The 10,767-nt window shown below is 41.3% G+C and overlaps 3 long non-coding RNA genes across 3 annotated transcripts; 2 read left to right on the top strand and 1 right to left on the bottom strand.

Annotated features, from left to right (window-relative positions):
* Positions 1-9: 9 nt before the first annotated feature.
* LOC143524949 (uncharacterized) lies at positions 10-1,900 on the top strand. Its single transcript, XR_013133529.1, has 4 exons — positions 10-227; positions 411-1,057; positions 1,235-1,262; positions 1,357-1,900. It is a non-coding gene; the product is annotated as an uncharacterized LOC143524949 (long non-coding RNA).
* On the bottom strand, positions 1,402-2,075 carry LOC143524951 (uncharacterized). The gene is made up of 3 exons (XR_013133531.1): positions 1,920-2,075; positions 1,801-1,849; positions 1,402-1,677 (listed from the first exon to the last, which is right to left on the bottom strand). It is a non-coding gene; the product is annotated as an uncharacterized LOC143524951 (long non-coding RNA).
* Positions 1,902-3,197, top strand: LOC143524950 (uncharacterized). Its single transcript, XR_013133530.1, has 2 exons — positions 1,902-2,694; positions 2,865-3,197. It is a non-coding gene; the product is annotated as an uncharacterized LOC143524950 (long non-coding RNA).
* Positions 3,198-10,767: the final 7,570 nt, after the last annotated feature.

Here is a 10,767-nt window from a genome sequence, read left to right as displayed (position 1 = left end):
GAAAGAAATTGACGCGTGAAGAGATCTGAAAAAGGTGTTAAGAATTACCGCATTAAAAAAAATATACGATCGGTTTAAGCAGCTAATTGACGTTTCTGAAAGTTTTCTGGCACAAGATCGCTAGTGTGGTTCTTTTTCCAATGTGATCAGCAAGATGAAGGCAAAGCAACCATCTCCCAAGAGAGCAAAAAATATCGACAGCGATAATATAAGAGCACGTACCGAAGGTAAGCGAGCCTAGTGGACTGATTTTGGACTCGACGTCTTTGCCAAAAACAATGACACGTTATCCTATGTTAATTTATTTCCATTAGGCCAGTACTTTTTAAAAATTAGAGTCACGTATTGCATAGAAAACCTGTCCATTAGCCTACACCTGTAGTAAGGGCGCTTCTCTCCTCTTTCATTAGCGCTCTTATCGGACGACACAGCGGGACCTTCTTTGGTAGCAACTGGCAACCCACATTCACCAGCTGCCAATAGGAACAAGTCAGTAAAGGGTCGGCATAAACATGATAACGTCTCAGTAAAGTTAGTTAGGAAAAAACAAAGAGATCCTAACCATCACGAAAATCTCAGTCGAACCCGCACTAGACAGAGACATTCACAATCTCGCTGTCGGAACATGACAGCTAAAACCAGATCTGCTGCTAGACAGAGAAGATCCACGTGTTTAGAAACAGTCCAACGTAGAAAGACAATAAAATCAAAACTGTTTTGGAAACTACAGCTATGGAGACAGTTCAGCAGAATCCCACGAACTAGCAATCATCATCCCTCAAAACTCCAGAATGACAAAAGACAGCACAAACAACAGATGCCGAGTAAGATCGATGCAGAAGGAACGGCCCGTTCGTTATCTAGGTTGGTGCGGTCTCTGCAGCTGTGCAGCTCAAGCTCTGATTCGTCACCGTCTCCTCCGGCTCCGGATTCTCAAACCCGGTTACGTAGAAGTGTCCGGACGCACCGGACCCGAGTTTATGGGAACCAGTTAAAGTTGTACCAGGCCCTGCGCAGCATTAAGAAATTTAAACAGAGCACCCCAAAATTAGACCAAGTAAGTAAAAAAGATGGATAAGTGCACTGATCCTCTTTGTTGCATTAAATTAATGAGACACTCGTTTTGTTTTTAAGTAACAAAATTGAATAACCTGCAGTTTAAAATGACGTTATTCATAGTTGTCATGGCCAAGAGTACAGAATGACTGTTTGTTAATCTTTCATTTAAAAACAGACTGCTTCAGGAGCCTCAGGTGTGAAAGGTTCGTCCATTATTATAATTTATTTGCTCCTTTATTTGGCATTTATAGCAAACAATGTTTCTGAAAGTGTCATAAGTGTCATATTTACCTGTAGGTGTAACATATCAGAAGATGGACAGAAAGAGATGCTTACCAGCAGCCCAGAGTCCTCCAGCAATACAGAGCTCATTGAAAAAGACCAGCCGTAGGTTGTGGCGTCGGCAGTTGGACAGCAGTGGTTCGGATTCCCCCATGTCAGAGGGCAGTGCCAGCGCCACCCCAGTCTGGTCCAGCTCTCGGCCGTCCAGTCGCCCGACTGACCGAATTGCCTCGGACACCCTCACCTCCATGGAGGCTGCTCCACCATCCGTCGTGGGCCAGGGCCAGTCAGTGATACCACCTGATGAAGAGGGTGGTCCACGCACGCTCTGCCGAGCTTGGCATGAAAAGCATGACGTAACCAGAGTTACAGTCACACATTTGAAAGAACAGCTGAGCTTGGTAGAAGCAAACTGTAAATTGACAGACTTCAATTTTATTGATATTAGTAGTTCAGAACCTTCTGGAAGTCTGCAAAACCAGTCAAGACGACCAAGCCTTCCTGTTGTCTGTAAATGCAAAAAAAAAATAGCAAAACATCTGAGGTCTACTATAATACAGCTCAAAAACCCTAATGACCATGTGGTAAAAGAAAAACAGCAGACAGGTAAGTCCCAAGTGATCAAAGTCTTAGGTCCTTGTCCTCATTGTACGATGAGTCCCAGTCCTGCTTTAATGGATATTCAGAAGCCTGCAGATTCCAATATGGGTACCAAACATGCCTGCCAAAAATCTTCATACAATCCTTCACAGATGGAAACAAGATCAGAAGCTCATTCCCAAGCCAGGGATACGTTGCTGTTGCCGAAAAGATCAGAGAAATGCCCTGCTTCCAAAACAACACTAATATATTTCAAACACAAAACTTCTGCAAGCTCAAAAACTATTACTCCCACCACAGGAGAAAACTACACTCCAAAGATACCCACACCTTTCCGAAAACCAGACACCCCAAGGCCAAAAAGCGACTTGGAATCTCTCAAGTGGAAGAACGTTCTTGAGCGAAGGACTGAAAGCACAAACCTTGGCGCTGAGATCATGTCTGGACAAGGACGGTCTTCAAAGAAAAGCTCTTTTCAACCATCCTCCAGTGCGACTAATGCAGAATTATCCTCTCCAGTATTTGAAAAACTGGCTGCACTTTTTCCTGAGCAGGGCTACGAGTCCTCTGATCACGCACCACCCTTGGGCAGCTTCGCTCAGGAGCCCTTGCATTCGGGCAGGCCTGCACTCAGTTATGAGGCTCTTTGTAATATGGAGCAAAGGCGAGACGGCAGAGGTGAAGACACGGAAGGGCAGGATCCAGCTGGCGCATCGCTGACCCCAAACACACCAACTCTAAATGACATCAGAGGTAGGCTGGAATTTCTAATCCTCTCCAGTCATCACTGGTATCCAGCTTGTCTTCCTTTAGATACTTATAGAAATGGCAATGATGTTATGTTGGCATGGATTTTAAACTCAGCAGTAGATATATGCAGGTGTCCTGAACTGATTACCATTTCCATTTTTTTAATGTCCTAGCTGCAGTGCAGAGTCAGATGGTGGAACAGCAACAGCTCGGCACACCACATCGTCCCCCTGAACCCAGGAGTCTCCTATAAGTCTCCTATATATCTGCCAAGGCTTTCAGCTCAGAGCTCATCCAGACCATATTCGGTTCTGTGAGCTTTTTTATGGGCGGACAGGCAGTAGAACATGCTGCACAGTTTCTACAGGACTAGTGAAGTCTCTCTGTTGTACTTGCTAAGAATCACCATAGGATGGCAATGTTGTATAAATGAAATGCAGCACTCTGGTCATCTCAGTTTTACTGAGAATAATGATAATGTCAATAAATAGGACATATTGCAGCTTTATCTGAAATCTTGCTTGGAGCCGTCATAAAAAACAAAACATAAAGCAGTGATGTCAGTAAACTAATATAGAATGTGACATACAGATTTACATTTACGTTTAGGGCATTTAGCAGACGCTCTTATCCAGAGCGACTTACAAAGTGCCTTTGCATCTGATCACAGAATACATCATAGATGTATGCTACTGCTACTGCATAGACAGGTCAGAATTGAAGATACCCTTAAGATACCCTTGAGTCAGACTATTACTATCAACTTCAATATCTTTTTGAAAGTTTTGAAATATGAATGAATATAATGGTGAGACCTCATGTGAAGTGTTAATAAGTGACAGGTTGTGTTCCTCTCCCGCGGGTGATGCATTGTATACCTACCGTCAACTCATTTACCTCCATGTCAGTCACAGCTTGTTGTCATAACAACAGAACTGGTGAACACTACATGAGAATAACTGTCTCCGATGCTTCATCTTCATGCGTTCTATTTTTTTCGAAGTGCAATTTTGAAAATCATTGAGTGCTGTGATTGTGTGTGGTATTCTACCACATCTCAAACCCCTTCGTCGCACGAACCATTGAACATGGTCATGTCAGAGTCACTTGACCCTGCATTTCATCTCACAGCAGACGTGACACCCCACAAAGAACGATTTTCTTGTGATTTCGGGAAAGGGTTTCCTAGTCACCTCCTGAATTTAACATTACAACCTTATCTACTGCAGTCTCGACAAAACAGGAGTCTGACTGAGCGATTCAAAAGAATTCCAGGTGCAGTGGGCAAAAACAATTCTCAGAAAGAAAATTTTAGGCATATTTATCATTTTAAGCATATTCATTATGCCTTGGCTGTTTTTAAATATTATTTCATGGAAAGCAACATAAGGTTTTGACTGTGCTTTACGCCTAGGAGCTTCTTCATATTTTTAACTATTTAACTCTTTGAGCTGGGCCTTCTTTACTGATTTAGTAATGGTGGTAATAATGAGAAACATTGGAATAGAAGTAACGGATATCTGATCCTAAGTGTTATCTTAGGTGTAATGTATTTTTTTCTCATACAGATGAGTAATTACATTTTGTTGATTAACTAGTAATCAGATTTCAGGGAGTTTCATTCTTCATTTGAGAATAGTGTTGTTAACAGTTATTGTCTTGATTACTCGCATATCTGATAAAACAAAACCCCTAGTGGATTCCACCTGTGTAATTGGTGTACTTGAGAAACAGCCACTGCTTACCATGAATGGTAATTATTATTATTCTGTGTTAATTTTTAATACACAATCATCTGGTGGTCGCTGTGTTCAGAGATGATGAATGGGACAGAGTATGGTGACTGTGCCTTTAGAACGCTTGTAGTCCGTGTTTGTAGATTATATTCCGCAAGAAAGGCATACACAATAAAGTGTAAAGTGTAAGCTTTTCTTTAGAATACACTTCTGTGGGTTGGCACATTTACTTACCAGTAAATCAGCAGCACTGACTGAAACAATGTAGTCTGTCTTGGAGAGGTAGATGGTAGGAGAAGACCTAGTTTGTAATTGATGCCTTAGGCCCAAATTCAGCCATGGGTTCTGTGCTCCAGTGGACAGAATTCACTTTTCACTTTTATATATATATACATACACACACATCACACTAAAGTCTTCCATTATATATAAACTAAAGTGGCTGTTAGACTCCTACACATTTAAAGTGAAAGACTTAATCTTTTTAAAGCTTCAGGCTGACACAATGGATGTCAGCCTTGTCTCTCACTAATACACTTGCTAACCATTTTATTGGAAAGACCTAAATTGTCCCTGGACCAGTGGACGTTTTATGAGGTTTACATGCAGCGACAGGAAGATGTTGGTGAGCTGCTTTGAGTCACCTAGGCTATTGCCTGAAAGGCAGCTAAAATATTGAAGACATGGTCTGAACACTGAAGGTCATTGAGGAAAAAATACATGTTCGGAATACAACATGATTAATATGTGTGCACAATAAGATCTGATTAAAGAGATTTTAGAGCATCTTACAAGAAATGTTGAAGCTAATAATGAATAAGTCAACAAAACCAATTGAAAAGGCTTGGGCATCCATCGATTCACAGTCAGGCTCATAGTTTGCAAATGGAAGAAATGAAAGATCCTTAGCTGCTTTGCCCAGGTGTGGAGTTTCCAGCAAAGATCGGTATATGTGCATCCTGCAACATAGCAAAGATCCATACAGTGACAACCAAGGATCATCCGGCAACCCCTCAAACTTGATTAGATGTCTGCAGGGCCGGAGTTGGCCCCTTTTTCAGCCCGGGAGTTTCATGGCCAAATCCGGCCCAAAATTATTTTTCCCTCCCAATCGGCCCAAACTAGAGACTGACATGAGCCGGCCCATCGGGAATACTCCCGAATCTCCCGATTAGCCACTCCGGCTCTGGATGTCTGCCTGAAAGCTCACCATAAAAATACTTAATAAGAGTGGTGCTCAATGGAAGGTTACTAGAGACTAACTCCTTTCCAAAATCAAAACATTGCTGCTTGTTTTTGGACATTCCGCATTACTACTAGAGCAATATTCTGAGAATAAATTAGATAGAATAGCTTCCCAGTGAAAGTAGATAGGCATATTTGTGAAGATGCTGCTCATAAAACAGTGCTCATGGCTGGCAAAGAGACACCAATGAATTCCAAGGTGTAAAAAGATGTTCTAAGGACAAATGTGAGGGTGTCTGTGCTCTAAAATCTGACACCCATTGGATTAAATTTCCAGTGATGAGATTGGGTGATGCAAAACGACAATAATCCACAAAAACAGGAGCAAATCAATCAGAAATGGAAAAAGAACATTTGTATTTTAGAATTTCTTGACCAGTGCCATGAAATGCCATGGTATGACCTAGAACTGTTCAAGTAAGGTATCACATCATTACACATACACTGAAGCGGTTTTGTGTATTCGATAGAAAGTACTGGGGTGGGTTTCCCGAAACGTTCGTAGCGCTAAGTACTTCGTAACCTCGTATGAAACGTACGAGGTTAAGAAGTATTTAGCGCTACGAACGTTTCGGGAAACCCACCCCTGATCAGTATTGCTAACAACTATCTTTTCGTTGAAGGTAACAAGGCTACACTAATTACTAACAATAAGGGGTCACATACTCAACCTAGCCACTAGAGTGCACACACCAGTGTATTTTAGTGCCGATCCCATCCCGGATAAATAGGGAGGGTTGCGTCAGGAAGAGCATCTGGTGTAAAAACTGCGCCAAATCAAATGATGCGGATCAAAAATAGAAATTCCATACCGGATCGGTCGAGGCCCGGGTTAATAACGACCGCCACTGGTGCTGTTGTCCAACAGGGCATTAGCGTCTTAACTACATATAGTGGTACTGATCACTGTAACTACAGACTGTAGTACTGAACAATCTTAACTACATACTGTAGTACTGATCACTCAAACTACATACTGTAGTACTGAACACTCTTAACTACATACTGTAGTACTGATCACTCTAACTACATACTGTAGTACTGATCACTGTATTACATACTGTAGTACTGAACACTCTAACTACATACTGTAGTACTGATCACTGTATTACATACTGTAGTACTGATCACTGTATTACATACTGTAGTACTGAACACTGCAACTACATACTGTAGTACTGATCACTGTAACTACATGCACACACCAGTGTATTTTAGTGCCGATCCCAAGCCCGGATAAATAGGGAGGGTTGCGTCAGGAAGAGCATCCGGTGTAAAAACTGCGCCAAATCAAATGATGCGGATCAAAAATAGAAATTCCATACCGAATCGGTCGAGGCCCGGGTTAATAACGACCGCCACTGGTGCTGTTGTCCAACAGGGCATTAGCGGAAATTGGCAGTGGTAGAGGATATGAGAGTGGCTGGAGTGTCAGTGGAGGACACTCAGGACAGGGCCAGATGGAGGAGTTTGATCCGCTGTGGCGACCGCTAAATGGGAATTGCCGAAAGATGATGATGATGAAGAAGAAGAAGAAGAAGAAGAAGAAGAAGGGGTCACATACTCATCCTGTAAAAGATCTTGATTTATAAACCACTTGTCAATGCAGATAAAGCATAAGGAATGTATGTTGTGTATTAAATGGGATTTATTATGAGTATGACTTAAATTATGTTAAGTTCACATTTTCATTGCCATTCTTATAGAAATCCAGGAAATTCCACAGAAGTACTTACTTGGAACTGTGTTTTATTGGTGTGTTTAAAGACAGAAACACACCTTTTGACGATCTCAGTTCATCAACTGCTCTCTAGCCAAATCATTATGAGTCAGTTTCTGACCACAGCACAACTGCTGACTGAAAATAGTTTAGTGGCAGATCACTCAGTCAAGCAAACAAAACAAACAACAAACAACAATGAGCACTTTAAACTATTCTTACTATTCCCTTTAGATAGAATCCATTTATATAGAAAACTTGTTTATTGTATGCACGTAATGGCAATAAAGCATCATAGTTCTCGCTGTATCCATTTATTAAGCATTAAACAAAATACTGCAATGTCCCACTATAAAAACTTTAAAATATAATAGAACTGCATTGAGTGAGTAGGAAAAGGTATTCTTTCTATTCAGTGTCTTCTGTATAACTCTCCACAGGCTGCAGAGTTGTGAATGAATTGAACTCTCGTAATTTGGTAGGTAAACAGCTAGGCATGACATGCGCACAGACCAGGATTTCTGTGTTACACTGAGAGAAAGTCAAATAAAGTTCCAACATATGTAAGTTAGTATGGTAACAGTTAGTATGGTACTCCATCAAGAGTGCAATCAAAAGCAAAAAAAGCAATGCCTAGATTCTTAAACTAAGATGACATGTGAAGAGAATTGCCATTAAAGAAAACTATTGTTAGGTTATTGTAACAATGCCCCTGCTGTTCAAATGCCCCCCCACCCCACCTCGTGTTATTTTGCACATTCTTTTTATTCATGTACTATCCAATGTTTGTTTAGACTCTTCCCACTTTTCCTCAATCCTCAGCCCAGGGACAGTCACCTCAATGATCCTCACCTGTCTCCCCTCCCTCATGTTAAAGTCCCTGTGTGTATAAAGTCCTCGTGTGCCTTGTGTAGCCTACTTGTTTGCTGTGTTGCTGCTTCTGTCCTGTCTGCAGTATTTATGGTTTTCATTAAGTGTCTTATTTTGGATTCTACACTTGCTTCCTGTCCCCACCATGCACCATTACAGTGATTTACAGTTTTGGTTTTAATCCTATTTAAAAAATTTAATTCCGTTGCAGGTGAATGAACACATGAAAGTTGTGGGTCTTTTAGTTAGGTGTTTTAGACATATAAGAGATAAGTGAAGATGGCTGAAATGGAATTGCAGACAAAGAAGGTGCATACATATGTGTGTCAACAGCATAATATCAGATAAAGATACTTAAGGAAGAAGGTCTTGTGGTCAGGTGGAAGGAGTTAAATGATACAGAGGAAGGGGTATCAAACACATCCCCATGGATAACGAAGGTGAATTTAGAGAGAGAGTGAATGAAACAAACAAAGAAAATGACAAAAGAATGTGAGAATCTGAACAGTATGTTATTGAAAGCTGCACTATGGTCAAATAGGATAAGAACAGAGAGCAGACCAGAATTAGTTATCAAATTTATTTTAACAAACACTATTTCTGTGCTAGCAAATGGTTTCTAAAAATAGTCTTAAAATAGTCATTCAGCTGTGACTTGGAGTTTGACATGTTTAGCAACTGTGTGTTTAAAACATTTAAGAGCACTTTGGCAAAATGGCCATTGCTAGAGGCTAAAATTGAAAACTAAAAATTTCAGTACGGCAGAATAAATTAGCATTAAGCTATTTGGCACTGTTACCAGAAATGCCTCTTCACTGAGGCGCCTTCCAACCCAGCCATGTTTTTCACATGCACACAGAACGGCAGGCTAATGGTGTGTGTATTACACCAGCGGTGACACAATACTTTACACAAGTTTTATATGATTAAAAGCACCTAAAGATGGATCCACCGTAAAACAGAAAAATGCCACCAACAAATTGTTGTTGTTGTTGTAGTATTATATGCAGTAGAGCTCCCAACACATGATGTTCAAGCAGTAATTTCTACTTAATATGTCACCTTACACAACAAACTATATGGGGGATCATTAAAGATATTTGAAAGGGTACAAGTGAGCTATTAGCTGCCCATTAACTGTCCTGGTGCCTGACTGAATTTGTTTCATGAATTTGTGCACAGCTGAAACATAAACAATCCGACTTTCTCTAATTCATGCCATTTCATTTCACCTGCTAGTATAAACGAGATGAGATTGGTTATGTATTGAGAGGGGAACATCGTGGCCTGAGCTTTTTTCGTGCATTGTTTAAGCCTAATAAATAGGCCCTCATGTGCTCACAGTAGAATCAAAATTAATTTATGTTTAATAGTGAATGTGGTAGTGATGGTTCCCACTGAGACCTGATTCTGTGACGCTGGCGTGTTGGAGGAAGGAGGAGACACGACGAGCGTCTTGCAGTGCACACAGAACGTTTAATAACAAAAACACGAAAAGCCCAGCACAGACGGTGCAAGCACGCAAAAGCGAAGGCTTACACAGGCATGAACTTTAGACAAAGACGAGCACAAGACACTGCGCGAACGCACATTAAATAGGTGAATTACACAGACCCACGTGACCTCGGGACAAGGCACAGGTGATACCACGAACACGCTCACAGACGACCCACGCCCACGGAAGTACAAACATGGACATAACGACAGGCAGACTACGTAACGGCACGCCCACAGGGAAGGGTCCGGAGCTGTGACCGTGACAGATTCCTGCGTCCGTGCTTTTTGGACACTTCTCTGCTTCTTTGTCTGTTGCCAGGGGCGATTTTAGGATCTGGTCTTTAGGGGTGCCCAGCCCCCAGTGCTCACAGAGGTACAATACCAAAGTATTGCGCGGGTGCAGAGCAAGTTTTTTGCATAATATAATATTTAAAAAATGTGTTGAGCCAGGGGGTGCTAAGCAACTTCACGGTGGTGCTCTAGCACCACTAAAAATACCCTAGCCTCGCCCCTGTCTGTTGCCCATATTCTAACTTGTTTTCAAAAGTAATTTTTTCAAGTTGCTGACATCATTATTTCAAAGAAATACAATGCCAAAAGTGGTCACTTTCTCTTGTAATGTTCTAATTTCTGAGATTAGTGCTACCGATACTGACAGGGACATTCCTGTTGCACAGTAAAAACATCAGGTTTCTGAACATTTCTGCTGTCAGAGAAGCTGCACTTTGTCCTACAGGAAATGACAGTGCTAGAAAGGAGATTTTGGAGTTTATTGTCTGAGTTTAAAAGCTGGCATTTCAGTTCTTTGTGAGGAGTGTGAGAGTTTGGGAATGACGACAGTGGATCACTGTATACATATAGCTCTGTAGCCTTGTCTTCTACCCCAAAACAGTGTTGATTCATCTACTGCTAATGCTAAAGCTAGCAATGTGGCTCAGAGACTTCAAGACAAAATAAGATTACTTCATGTGCAGAACAGATTTGTACCGCTGCAAAACCTCACAGAAA

The sequence above is a fragment of the Brachyhypopomus gauderio genome, chromosome 10 (genome assembly GCF_052324685.1).
Source record: "Brachyhypopomus gauderio isolate BG-103 chromosome 10, BGAUD_0.2, whole genome shotgun sequence".
Taxonomy (NCBI): Eukaryota; Metazoa; Chordata; class Actinopteri; order Gymnotiformes; family Hypopomidae; genus Brachyhypopomus; species Brachyhypopomus gauderio.
The sequence above is the reverse complement of the archived record's forward strand: the minus strand, read 5'-3'. Positions and strand labels throughout refer to the sequence as shown.